This window comes from Tamandua tetradactyla, chromosome 16 (genome assembly GCF_023851605.1).
Source record: "Tamandua tetradactyla isolate mTamTet1 chromosome 16, mTamTet1.pri, whole genome shotgun sequence".
NCBI lineage: Eukaryota > Metazoa > Chordata > Mammalia > Pilosa > Myrmecophagidae > Tamandua > Tamandua tetradactyla.
In genome coordinates this window covers 478,156-490,103 of record NC_135342.1, presented here as the reverse complement: position 1 = coordinate 490,103, position 11,948 = coordinate 478,156, and positions in this window count along the sequence as shown.

Sequence of the window (11,948 nt, the reverse complement as noted above, 5' to 3'; positions counted from 1 at the left end):
CGCACTAACTGAACCTTGCATAAGAGCAGCCTCCAGAATAGCCTCTTGACTCCATTTGAATTCTCTTGGCCACTGATGCCTTATTTTATTACACTTTCTTCCCCCTTTTTGATCAGGAAGGTGCTGTCAATCCAGTGCCAGAGCCAGGCTCATCCCTGGAAGTCATGTCCCACTCGCCAGGAAGACTTTCACACCCTGGATGTCATGTCCCACATAGGTGGGGGAGGGTAATGAACTTGCAGGGTTGGATTTAGAGAGAGAGATGCCACGCAAAAAAAGATTTTCTGGAAGTAACTGTTTAGGCATAACTATAGGCAGACTTAGGTTTTTCACTACAGAAATAAACTTCACAAGAGCAAGCCTCAAGATAAAGGGCTTGGCCTATTGACTTGGGAGTCCCTAAAGTTTGAGACAGTATCAGGGGTACCAGCGGTGGAAAATGACAGTATCAGGGGTACTGGGGGTGAAAAATGACAGTATCAGGGCTGAAAATGTCCAAACTAAGGCATCCAGGAAGATGACTCAAGAAAGGCTCATGTCTGTCACATGGGAAGGCACGTGGCTGGTGTCTGCTGGTCCTTGTTCCTGGTTCTGTTGCTTCCAGCTTCTGATCCCAGTGGTTTTCTCTCTGAGCTTCTGATCCCAGTGGTTTTCTCTCCCTCAGCTCCTCCAGACACAACTCTGGATTCTGCTTGCTTAGCATCTCATGGGAAGGCACAGGTGATGTCTGCTGGTCTCTGCCCATGTCTAGGCATCTGCATTCTGTCAGCACCCCAAGCACCTCCAAACAGCTGTCCCTGTCAGCTCTGAAGCAACTGTTCTCTAAGTGTCTGAACCTGAGGTTTCTCCAAAATATTTATCCTTTTAAAGGACTCTAGTAAACTAATCAAGACCCACCTCAAATGGGTGGAGTCAATCTCCATCTAATCAAAGGGCCACACCCAAAACTGGGTGTGTCACATCTCCATGGAAACAATCCACAGTTTCTCACCCGAAACAACAGGTCTGACCCCAGTGAGGTTGGATCAGGTTTAAAGTGTACCTTTTCTGGGGGGTAATTAGTAGTTTCAAACCAGCACAAGTGGTGATCTATTCTTATTTGTGACCCAAAACATCTTAAGTGATAACATTTTCTTGCTTTTTACCAGCTTCTGTCCTGGAATTGGGAGTTTCCTGGAAGCAGGCACCCCCAACCACCTGGGCTCTGCAGGCTCAGCAAAATCCTGTTCATCGGACCCCGTCGGTCCTAGGGGTGGCAGAGGCCCACATGCTCACCAGCAGGGCCCTGCAGCCTCATTCACAGCCTCAGGCACAGCAAAGGCGCCACCGAGCTGGTAAGGAAACATGTCAGAGAAGCTGCAGGACTTGGCAGAACAGTCCAGTTCCATGTGCGCACGGGGCACTGTTTCTCCCTCACGTCTTCCCTGGGTGAAAAAGCGTGCTAAAAAACAACCACACACCTCAACACAAAATAAATTGTGCCAACTTGTTAAACCACAAAATGAGCCATTGCAAAATATATATATAATTCTGTGATTTTAACTCTATGCTACCGATGGCTTTGATTTCAAAATTTACTGACAAAAAAAAATCAAAATGATACTTTTGAAGTAGTCATTTCTGGGGGCATTTCTTTTTTTTTTTTTTTTTTTTTTTTTTTTTTAAAGGAAAGACAGAGAGAAGGAAGGAAGGATAGAAGGAAGGAAGGAAGGAAGAAAGGGAAACATCTTTAAACATTTTCTTGTTTTATTGTATTCTGTTTCTCCGTTTTTGTTACATGGGCTGGGGCCGGGAATCGAACCGAGGTCCTCCGGCATAGCAGGCAAGCACTTTGCCCGCTGAGCCACCGCGGCCCGCCCTCTTTTTAATATAATGTGCTGAAACCCAACCTGATTGATTTGGTAAAGAAAAGCAGTCAGTTGATTTTCTTACATTTGAGAAAGAGGGACATACAGGTAAAACCCGGAGATCATGCCCAGAAGAGACCCTGTTACAGTCCCATCTGCTCTCGAATTGAGCCTACTAATGATTTTTAGAAATGATGCTGTACACAACAGCCTTCCCATCCTGAAACATGGTAAGCATTTTCATTTATTGAAGTTAACTTTGAGTTATTTCTGAAAACCTACCTTGCATTTCCCAGCAAGTTAATGAAGCATTTTATATTTCTACCATAAAAAGAATTTCTTTTTCTGTATGTTTAATGTTATAGGGAATTTTTAGTCATGCATATATATATGTTGATTCATGGATATTTCTTATATTTCTTATTCTGACTGGTTTATTGCAATCTCATTGCTTTCAATTTTTTTCCAATTATCTTTTCAATATGCTAATATCTGTTACTACAATTTTGTATTTTCTCTTCCAATAGTTTTAGTGTGTATGTCTGTTTCATATCTCATTTGCAGTAACCAAAAGCAACAATTTTTAAAATTAAGATTGTTGAGAGCAAATTTTCTGCTTTTGTTAAAATTACAGTGACCGGCAGCCTACAATACCTGAGCATGGCTGTTGACTGGAACAGGAAACAAGAAAGACTCAAGAAGAAAGACGGGGTCAGATCTTTTATCAGGAAGTCAGAGTACATTTTCTAAAGCAGAGAAATGTTACGCCGGATTGTGGGACCAGTTCAAGTGTGTGGCTTGTCCCTTGCCCGCCATATCGTGGAGCAGGAGGGAGAGAGAGTGACACTGGGGGGCGCTGAACCAGCAAGAGGCACCACCGTTTAGACTCTTGGATCTGCAAGGAGACAATGTTTGCTATTTGGGGGTAGTTTTCAGTTAACTGAAATCTAAACATACCCCAAATGCTAATACGGTGCAAAGACGTTGTACTGGTTTGAAAGGATTGTGCATCCTAGAAAAGCCATGTGTGCTGGTTTGAAAGGAAGTATGTCCCCTAGAAAAGACATGTTTTAGTCTAAATCCCATTTTGTAAAGGCAGAATAATCTCTATTCAATACTGTATGTTTGAAACTGTAATCAGATCATCTCCCTGGAGATGTGATTTAATCAAGAGTGGTTGTTAAACTGGATTAGGTGATGACATGTCTCCACCCATTTCTGTGGGTCTTGAAAAATTTCTGGAATCCTGTAAAAGAGGAAATATTTTGGAGAATGAAGGAGATCCGGAGAGAGCAGAGAATGCTGCAGCACCATGAAGCAGAGAGTCCACAAGTGACCTTTAGAGATGAAGAAGGAAAACGCCTCCCAGGGAGCTTCATGAAACCAGAAGCCAGGAGAGAAAGCTAGCAGAAGATGCTGTGTTTGCCACATGCCCTTCCAGCTGAGAGAGAAGCCCTGTGTTCGCCATCTGCCTTCATACTTGAGAGAGAAACCCTGAACTTCATCAGCCTTCTTGAACCAAGGGATCTCTCCCTGGATGGATGCCTTTGATTGAACATTTCTATAGACTTGTTTTAATTGGGACATTTTCTTGGACTTAAAACTGTAAACTAGCAACTTTAAATTCCCCTTTTTAAAAGCCATTCTGTTTCTGGTATATTGCATTCTGGCAGCTAGCAAATTAGAACAAGTTTTAATCCTGATCTATCATGTAGAAGCAGCCATTTCTTTTAATCCCTATTCAGCACCATAGGTTGGAATATTTTGATTAAATTATCTCCACAGAGATGTGACTCATCCAATTGTGGGTACTAAGCTTTGATGAGAAGGAGATATGACCCCACCTATTCCAGGTGCATCTTGATTAGTTCACTGTAATCTTTTAAAAGAGGAAGGATTTTGGAGAGAGCAACAGAGCCAGAATTGCAGAGCCCTTGCAACCAGAGACCTTTGCAGATGAAGAAGGAAAATACCCACGGGGGAGCTTCATGAAAGAAGCCTGGAGAGGAAGCTAGCTGACGTCCATGTACAATAGCACCCTCAGGAATGCATTAACAGAACACAGTCTTTTGGGGGGTACAAACAGCCTCAGACTACCATGTTTGCCACGTACCTTTCCAATTGAGAGAAACCCTGAATGTCATTGGCCTTCTGGAACTAAGGTATCTTTCCCTGGATGCCTGAGATTGGATATTTCTATAGACTTGCTTTAATTGGGACATTTTCTTGGCCTTAGAACTTGCAACTTATTAAACTCCCCTTTTTAAAAGCCATTCCATTTCTGGCATATTGCATTCTGGCAGCTAGCAAACTAGAACAGATGTGAAACAGAATTATTCCAAACCTGGCTCACTGGTGGCCCTGCATGCAGAGTGACATCCTGCACTCCGCCTATAGGCGGAGTATGAATTGAACTTTGCGACTGAATGAAACAATACTGTTACAGAGCCAGTCATTTTCATTTATGGATTTACAGTAACTTCCCTGCAGTTCTTTTCTAATGAAAAGACATTTTTTTATGCATCTGAAAAATGTGCCTGAACAAAGACTATTTATACTTTGCCTTTGTCTAGTCTAGTGTGACTCCTCAGGTGGGCTGCGCAGAGGTACCCCAGCTGTTTGCTGGGCACAGACCTGAGGGGAGGCCCCTTACCTCCTGCTAAAATACAGACACTTCTGAATCGTAAAATACTTCAGGTCCAATGGGTTTGGACAAGGGACTGGGGCCCCAAACCATACAGGATTCATATCATTGTTTACTTTTTACACATGCAAAGCTGACATATTTTCAGAAATCATGCTTTTTCTTCACATAATTAAATGACAGCAAATTAAACACATGCTTAACTTGCTTAAAGGGAAAAAGAAACTTAATATTCAATTACTATATTAAAAGTTGTATTAAAGTGGCTTTAATATAATCAACCCTCATTATCTATTATTTAATATCACTTTTTGACCAGAAATCATGTTTTTATCCCACAGCATATAAAACAGAAAGAAATAACTTAAGAACCTCCAGGAGGGCTGTTGCTTCCTTGAGATTTTTAAAGAACTAGCTCAGAGCTGATGGTGACCCCCTTGAAGCCTCCCTATTTATATCAGAAACAAACAATACTGCTTATTAGTAAACATGACCGATTAAAATGGCTCTGCTGCAAAAAAAGACTTTTTTTTAATGGCTCTGCTGCAGGGCCATGTAACATCATTTTTTTTAATTGAAAGATGCATTCATTCCTTTTATAAATGAACACAGCTCAGGAGCACATAGTTCCATTAATCCATGCAGAAGTCATGAGTGGAGAAATGTGTATGCACCTGTCCAGTGGGAGCAGGTCTGGCCCAGCCCCTCCATCTCTTCCAGCTTTTGGAATCAGGGCAGAGGCAGAAAGCTGCACAACGGCTAATTACTGAGGCCAGCATTGGCCTGTTCATCCCTGCACTCTCCATGGGTGAAGACTCATGTCCACAGCATCAGAAGCAGACATTGCTAGAACAAGTCTCTCTCAAAAAAAGAAGCACAGCAAGGCCCTCTCAGGAAGGCCGTAGAAGGGAATCAGCACCTGGAAGCAGGCTCCGGGCTCTGCCCGTCCATGGAAACTCGCATGGGCCTGGCTGCATAAAAGGTGGCTGTGAGAGACGAGGCAGAAGGATGGCCAACTGGTTTCGGAGACAGAACTCTGTGTAGCATCTTTGGACAAGCGGTGCGATCTCTCAAGTCCCAGATCCCCTGGGCTGCATAACCGCAGGGCTGCTGCGAGGCTCCTGTGCCCGCACGCGAGCCTCACCATTACCGTCACTGTGCAGGCCTGGTAAAGCCGCCAAGACTCAATATACCAGAAATGGGTTTGCTTTTCTCAAAACCTACCATTGTAGGTTTCCATTGTTTTTTTAATCTCTTCTACTGTGTCTTTCATTCCCATAAGTTCTGTGATTTGTTTTTTCAGACTTTCAGTTTCTTCTTTTTGTTCTTTCCTTGCCTTCTTTATATCTTCCCTCAATTCACTGATTTGGTTTTTGATGAGATTTTCCATCTCTGTTCATACATTCTGAATTAATTGTTTCAGCTCCTGTATGTCATTTGAATTGTTGGTTTGTTCCTTTGACTGGGCCATCTCTTCAATTTTCCTAGTGTGATTTGTTATTTTTTGCTGGTATCTAGACATTTAATTACCTTAATTAGTTTATTCTGGAGATTGCTTTCACTTCTTTTATCTAGGGTTTTCTTGCTGGATGAATTTGTTGTCTATCTGTTCTTTGATATTCCGTTCGGCTTTATCTGGACCTTTAGCTTAAGTTTTGTTTAACAGAGGAGAATTTTTCAGTTGTTTCTTGCCCTGCTTGTGTGGTGCCTTCTCCCCACACACACACATTTAAGAGGGTCTACTTAGATATTATAGACCCCAGCCAGATTTTCCCAGACCAAACTGGCCTCCTATCAGGAGGAAAGAGTCACCTGCGTCGGTTTTCCCTGAGGGTGAGACCCAGCAGGTTGAAAGACTTTCCTGTGAAGTCTCTGGACTCTGTTTTTCTTATCCTGCCCAGTATGTGGCACTTGTCTGACTGCAGGTTCCACCAGCATAAGATGATGTGTTACCTTTAACTTTGGCAGACTCTCCCTGCTGGAGGCGTGGTGGAGACAGAGGAGAGGTTGTAGGCTGGTTTTAATAGCTTCAAATTACCAAGCCCTGGTGTCTGAATTCCTTGATGGAGGGATTCCACCTGGGTGGGGCTTCACCCCTACCCTGGAGAAGGCACAAGCTCCAGATAAGCCCCCAAAAGAGCTCACTTCTGCCTATGTCTGGGGCAGTTGCAGCCTGAAAAGTCCTGCCACTTTATCCAGAGGCAGTCAAGCCTTTGTAGATACACAGCCACAAAAACCTCTATTTCCTTCTCTTTTTTTTCCCCCTTGGAAAAATCAGCCCTGCCCCCTTGGCACAGGGGCAAAAATGAGCAACCTCCGCTTTGATCAGGTTCACCTAAGCTGGGGGCCTATTTTTAGTAGTCAGAATTTGTTAATTAGTTCCACAATTGGCATTTGATTGTGCCCAGTCCCTGCTGCTGGTAAAGTCCTTTCCTTTCCCCTCTGGGAAGCGGCCTGTGGGGGAGGGGTGCTGGCCGCCGCAGCTTTGGGAACTCACGGTTTGGGGGGGGTGCTCGCAGCTGGTCCAGCTGGTCCAGACTGGGGTACGCTGTGTGTCTGGTCACTGACGTGGCCCCAGGAGCTGTTCTGTACTGTTTCTGGTTATTTAGTAGTTGTTCTAGAGGACGAACTAAAATGCGCACGTTGTTAAGCCGCCATCTTGACCCGGAAGTCCCTGCGTTTGTTTTTACAATGGGGATTTCTCAGCACACAAATTACAATTCTAAGGCTGTGAAAACGTCGAAATTAAGGCACTGACAGGCTGAAACCCACTCAGAAGAAAGGCCGCCAGTGCTCCTGGTTTCCCTGTCACACAGCGAGTGTGGACGGCCCATGTGCTGGCCTCCTTCCAAGGTTTCACTGCTTTCAGCTTCTGGCTTTAGCAGCCTCCTGTCTCAGCACTTCTGTGTTTCTCTCTCTGTGCCCATGTCTTTTCTCCTCTGATAAAGGACTCCACCTAGAATGAGGTGGGCCACATCTCAACTGAAGTAACTAATCAGAAGGGCACGTCCAGTAGGTCTGCACCCTCAGGGACGGATTAAAAGAGCACAATCGGGGGGGGGGGGGTAGTACAAACAGCTTCAGTCTACCACAATCATTCATCAACTCACTATGTATCGTAATTTCTGGGGCTCTTAGTCTAATCTTACAGAATCTTTTCCCAAAGAGCCTCTTATAAGATTCTACCAATCCTGCCTTCAACAAATACCCCTTCACTTCTATTTCCCCAGCTTGGAACATCTGCCCATGAAGAGCTGGGCTGTGCCAGGAACCTCTCCCTGGAAGTGGTGATTAATCTGCTCCCTTCCCTTGAATCCTTCTCTATAACATGACTTTGCAACCCCAGGGCCAGATATAATCCAGTACAATCTGGATACAAAGGGGAGAGGAACCACAGGGAGGGAAGAGAAAGGAAGCTTTGGGGTAAAGGGATACCCTGAAGTCGGGGATGCTGGGCCTCCTGTCCTGCTCGCTCCCGGCCACAGCGTGGAGTCCTGTCTCTTAAGCTACCTGAAGAAGCTACCCTTGAACGTGTGCCACTTTCTGCAAACTTTTCATTGAGATCGCTGCAGACAACGGTGCAGAGTGCGACCAGAGGCAACCAGGCACCTGCGGTGGGCGCCACTGCAGGATGCTGCTCCCAGCCCCCCGTGCCACTCCAGCTCTCCCCCCTCCATCTCCTCTAACCTCGGCCTCCACCCTCTCACAGGACCCCTATGCCACCCTCTCTTGGGACCCCCCCCCACGGGACCCCCTCTGCACACCTGCTTTTTCTTCCTGCTCACGAGCCAGCACTGCATATTTTACCAGTAAACCTCATTTTCTTCAGCCCACTTTCACCCGATGATATCACACTCCCCCCTCTGCCTCCCCACCTGCCCTGGCACAGGGACACCCAAACATGGGCTCTGACGCCCAGCAAACCACACTGGTGCCCAGACTGGACACCTCACCTGACCCTGCTCACCAGGATGTCAATCTCTCACCTGTCTGACCCACCCCAAGAAGTCCACTGCCTCACTGGACTGTCACTTCCCCTGCCTGCCCTCCCCATGCCAGCTTGGACCGCTGACTCCGTGTGACTCCGTTCCAGCCCCACTGCGCCCTGTCCCAGGGAACCCAGCCCCGGCGGGCCTGCTGATGGCCCTGCAGGGCCTGCGCTCTCAGGCAGGGCCCCCGCCCGCTGGGCCAGCTCCTCCAGGAGGCGGCACCACTCTTGCACCCCGGCCACCCCTCCTCCTCCGTTCTCCCCCTTCACCAGAGACTCCTCTCAGGGGGCCCTGCAAGCAGGCCGCGGGCCGCCAGGCCCCTTCCTTCCTCCAGGAGCACCTAGAGACAGGAGTTTCGGAAACGATGCCTCTTCTTGCACTCTTTCCCCATTCACAGACAGACAAGTAGGAGCCCCCAATCCTTCAGGAGCACCGAGGTGGCGAGGGCGGCAGATCCCGGGGCCATGAGGCACACATGCAGCTCCTCCGGGGTCACCTGTCTCCACAGAGCTCCAGGCAGTGGCTGTCCTTGCCTCTGCTAGCTCTTCCCCACTCAAGCCACCCTCTGTCTTGCTTAGGGGACATCCTATTTCCCCTCAGTCCCTAGGCCGGCTGAGGGACCCCCACCCTCCCGTCCCGGCACTGCCTCACTCCCAGCCTCACCCAGCTCTGGGCCGAGCTGCCCACCATACCCTGCGCCTGACCCGGCCTCAGCCCGGGTCAGCTTCCACCCTCACTGTCATCCTCCAGCTCCTTCTCCAGCACAGACCAGGGCCTGCACAGTGCCCCCCCGGGGCTGGGTGACCTGTTGTCTACACCACCAGCCTGAAGGAAACGGACCCCCATACAGTGCCTGTTACCAAAACTAGCTAGGAAGTGTGCAGTTTACACCCCATAGTTCAAGTATCTTAGACATCCATGAGCAGTCCCACTCCCTCCTTCCCTGGAACAGCCTCGCTCCTAGGCCCGTGCCCCGATCCCGACCCCTCCTGGATATCTCACAACCAGCAGGAGGTGTGGGGAGCCACTGGGGCACCACTTCCCACCAAGGCAGTGGGGCCCAGACACAGGCTCGGGGTCTCCAGCACTGACCTAGCCTTGGGGCCACGTACCAGAGACAGGTCAGCCACGGGAGACATGTGCTCTGTAGGTGCTGTTTGTGGCCTGCTGCCCACTCCACACTGGTCTCTTCTGGAAGACCCCCTACCCAAGTGGAAAGCAAACATCTGGAGCCTTTGGAAGAAAATGACTTGAATCACTCTCAGGACGTTTCCTTTCTCATCCCAGACCCTCAACAGACACTCCAGGCCCATCTTACCTAGTACTGCATGGGAAATAAAGACGATCTACCCATCGTGTGCTTTAACTTTCCACAGAACACTTCACATAGAGATGGGCTCCCACCTGCCTTTCCCTCCTCAGTCACCCATATTACCTGTGCTGTCTCCACAGCTGACGCTGCCAATTCTCTTAAAAGAAACCCTAAGGTACTTCAGAGAGATCAGATGATGACCAAATATTTAGTCCCTCCCTGGAGAGTCCTGCTGACTGCTCACTCATGGGAGAAAAAGGCCAGATGCCCCTGAAAAGGTCCTTCTCTGACAGCGGCTCCTCAGGATGGGGAACGGAGCAGAGAAAACTTCCACCTGCAGAAAACGAGGCTACGTACGCTTGGGCAGGAGGACAATGCAGGTGCCAGCAGATTCCCTCCTCAGACGTCCCTGTACCCTTAATGTGGCTCTGGAGGCTGAATTTTCTAGGCAGAGAGAGTCAGGTGAGAGGCGGAGATTACAGGGAAATCCTGAATCCCACAATTAATGAATGTGGCCAAGACATCCTCCTTCCAGGCTCCGGGGACTGTGTCAGGACACACCGAAGTGCGAGGAACTTCAGGGCACCCCGTCTCCTTCAGAGACAGCACTTCACTGCCAACCATACAAGGCTCCTTCAACCCCTTCCAATGAGAACATTTAGCCCAAAGAAATGTTTCCTTCCAACTTCAGCTAATCCAGTAGTACTTGTAGAAGCACAGCTTCAGATGAATATGAATTCTGCTTTTTGCAATCAATATTTGGCCTTCAAAGAATGCCACTGTTTTCTGTAATGGGGGAGTGTGCCCTGTCTGTGCCCTGCACAGGCTGAGGTTGGAGTTTCCCAGGGGCTGGGCTTTGAGGTCGGGGTCAGCTTCAGCTAAACCTAGTGCTGCCTTTCACTTCTCAAGTGGACAGGTTCACAGACGGAGGTCAGGATGAACTTGGCAAATCCACCACCACCCAGGGTTCTTCTTCTCAGCCTGTGAAGATGACCTGGTGGCGACTTCAGGCAGGACAGAGGAATCACCCGTCAGCCGAGGGTGGGAGTGGGCATGGCACAGGCTCAGGGCCTGTTTCTCCAAACCACAGCTGGAGTAGCTCTTTACGGGGAACAGAGGCAGATCCTCATTCACTGTGAGGGTGCTCGGGGGGGGGCCCCTGGTCCATGCCACGGAGGCGGGCAGTGAGGGTGCTGGGGGGCCCTGGTCCACACCACGGCGGCAGCAGCACCTCCAGACCTGTAGCACGCACAGGTGCTCACAACAGGGCAGCTTCGCGGAATGCATCCCGCAGAGGCGGCCCCTGGGCTCAGCGCCCATCCAGCCAGGCCCCTTGCCCAGGAGCTGCAGCTCGGCCCAAGGCCTCCGGGCGCTGGCTGGGCTGGGTGGCCCTCAGTGCCACGCGGCCTTCCGCTCATGGTCTTGCCCGCATGGGGGACAGTCTGAGCCAGCGGAAGGGAGTCTGCCACAGTTGGCACCGCCATCAATACTTTTAAACATCGGAATATGGAAAAGTAAGAAACTCAATTATTTACGGGGTGGGGGTGATGATCTCTCCAGAATAACCAAGAAAAATTCAGGGAAATACTATTAAAATCTATGGATAAGGTCACTGAGTAACTAGTGATATCAAAGACCAACAGACTTGCTCTGCAATTGCAACAATTAAGGTAAACCACGTGTGGGCTGCTGGTGGTCTGGGCTGCGGGTGGTCCCCTCTGCAATGGCCATAAAATTAAGAACCCCTGGAACCAGGCAGAGGCCTGGGCAGGAAGGCCCAAGGAGGCACGCGGGGTGGAGCCCCAGAGGAAAGCGAGAGCTCCTGTGGGGGGCCCTGGGGAGGGTGGGCAGCAGGCCTGGGACCCCAGGAGGAGAGAGCATGCCAGGACCAGAGAAGTGGGGATGCTGAGAGCTGGCCTCTGACTGCCACACCACCCACCCCAGGCCGGCCCTGCTGGGGCAGCCCCTAAGTGCGCCCCTCGCCCGCCTCTGTGACCCCTGGCCATCTCCAGGCCACCTGGCCCACCTCCGGGGCCCCTTGACCACCTCCAGTCCCCCTCGCCCACCTCCGGGGCCCCTTGACCACCTCCGGGCCTCCTCGTCCACCTCCGGGCCCCTGGTCCACCTCCGGGCCCCTCGCCCACCTCCGGGCCCCT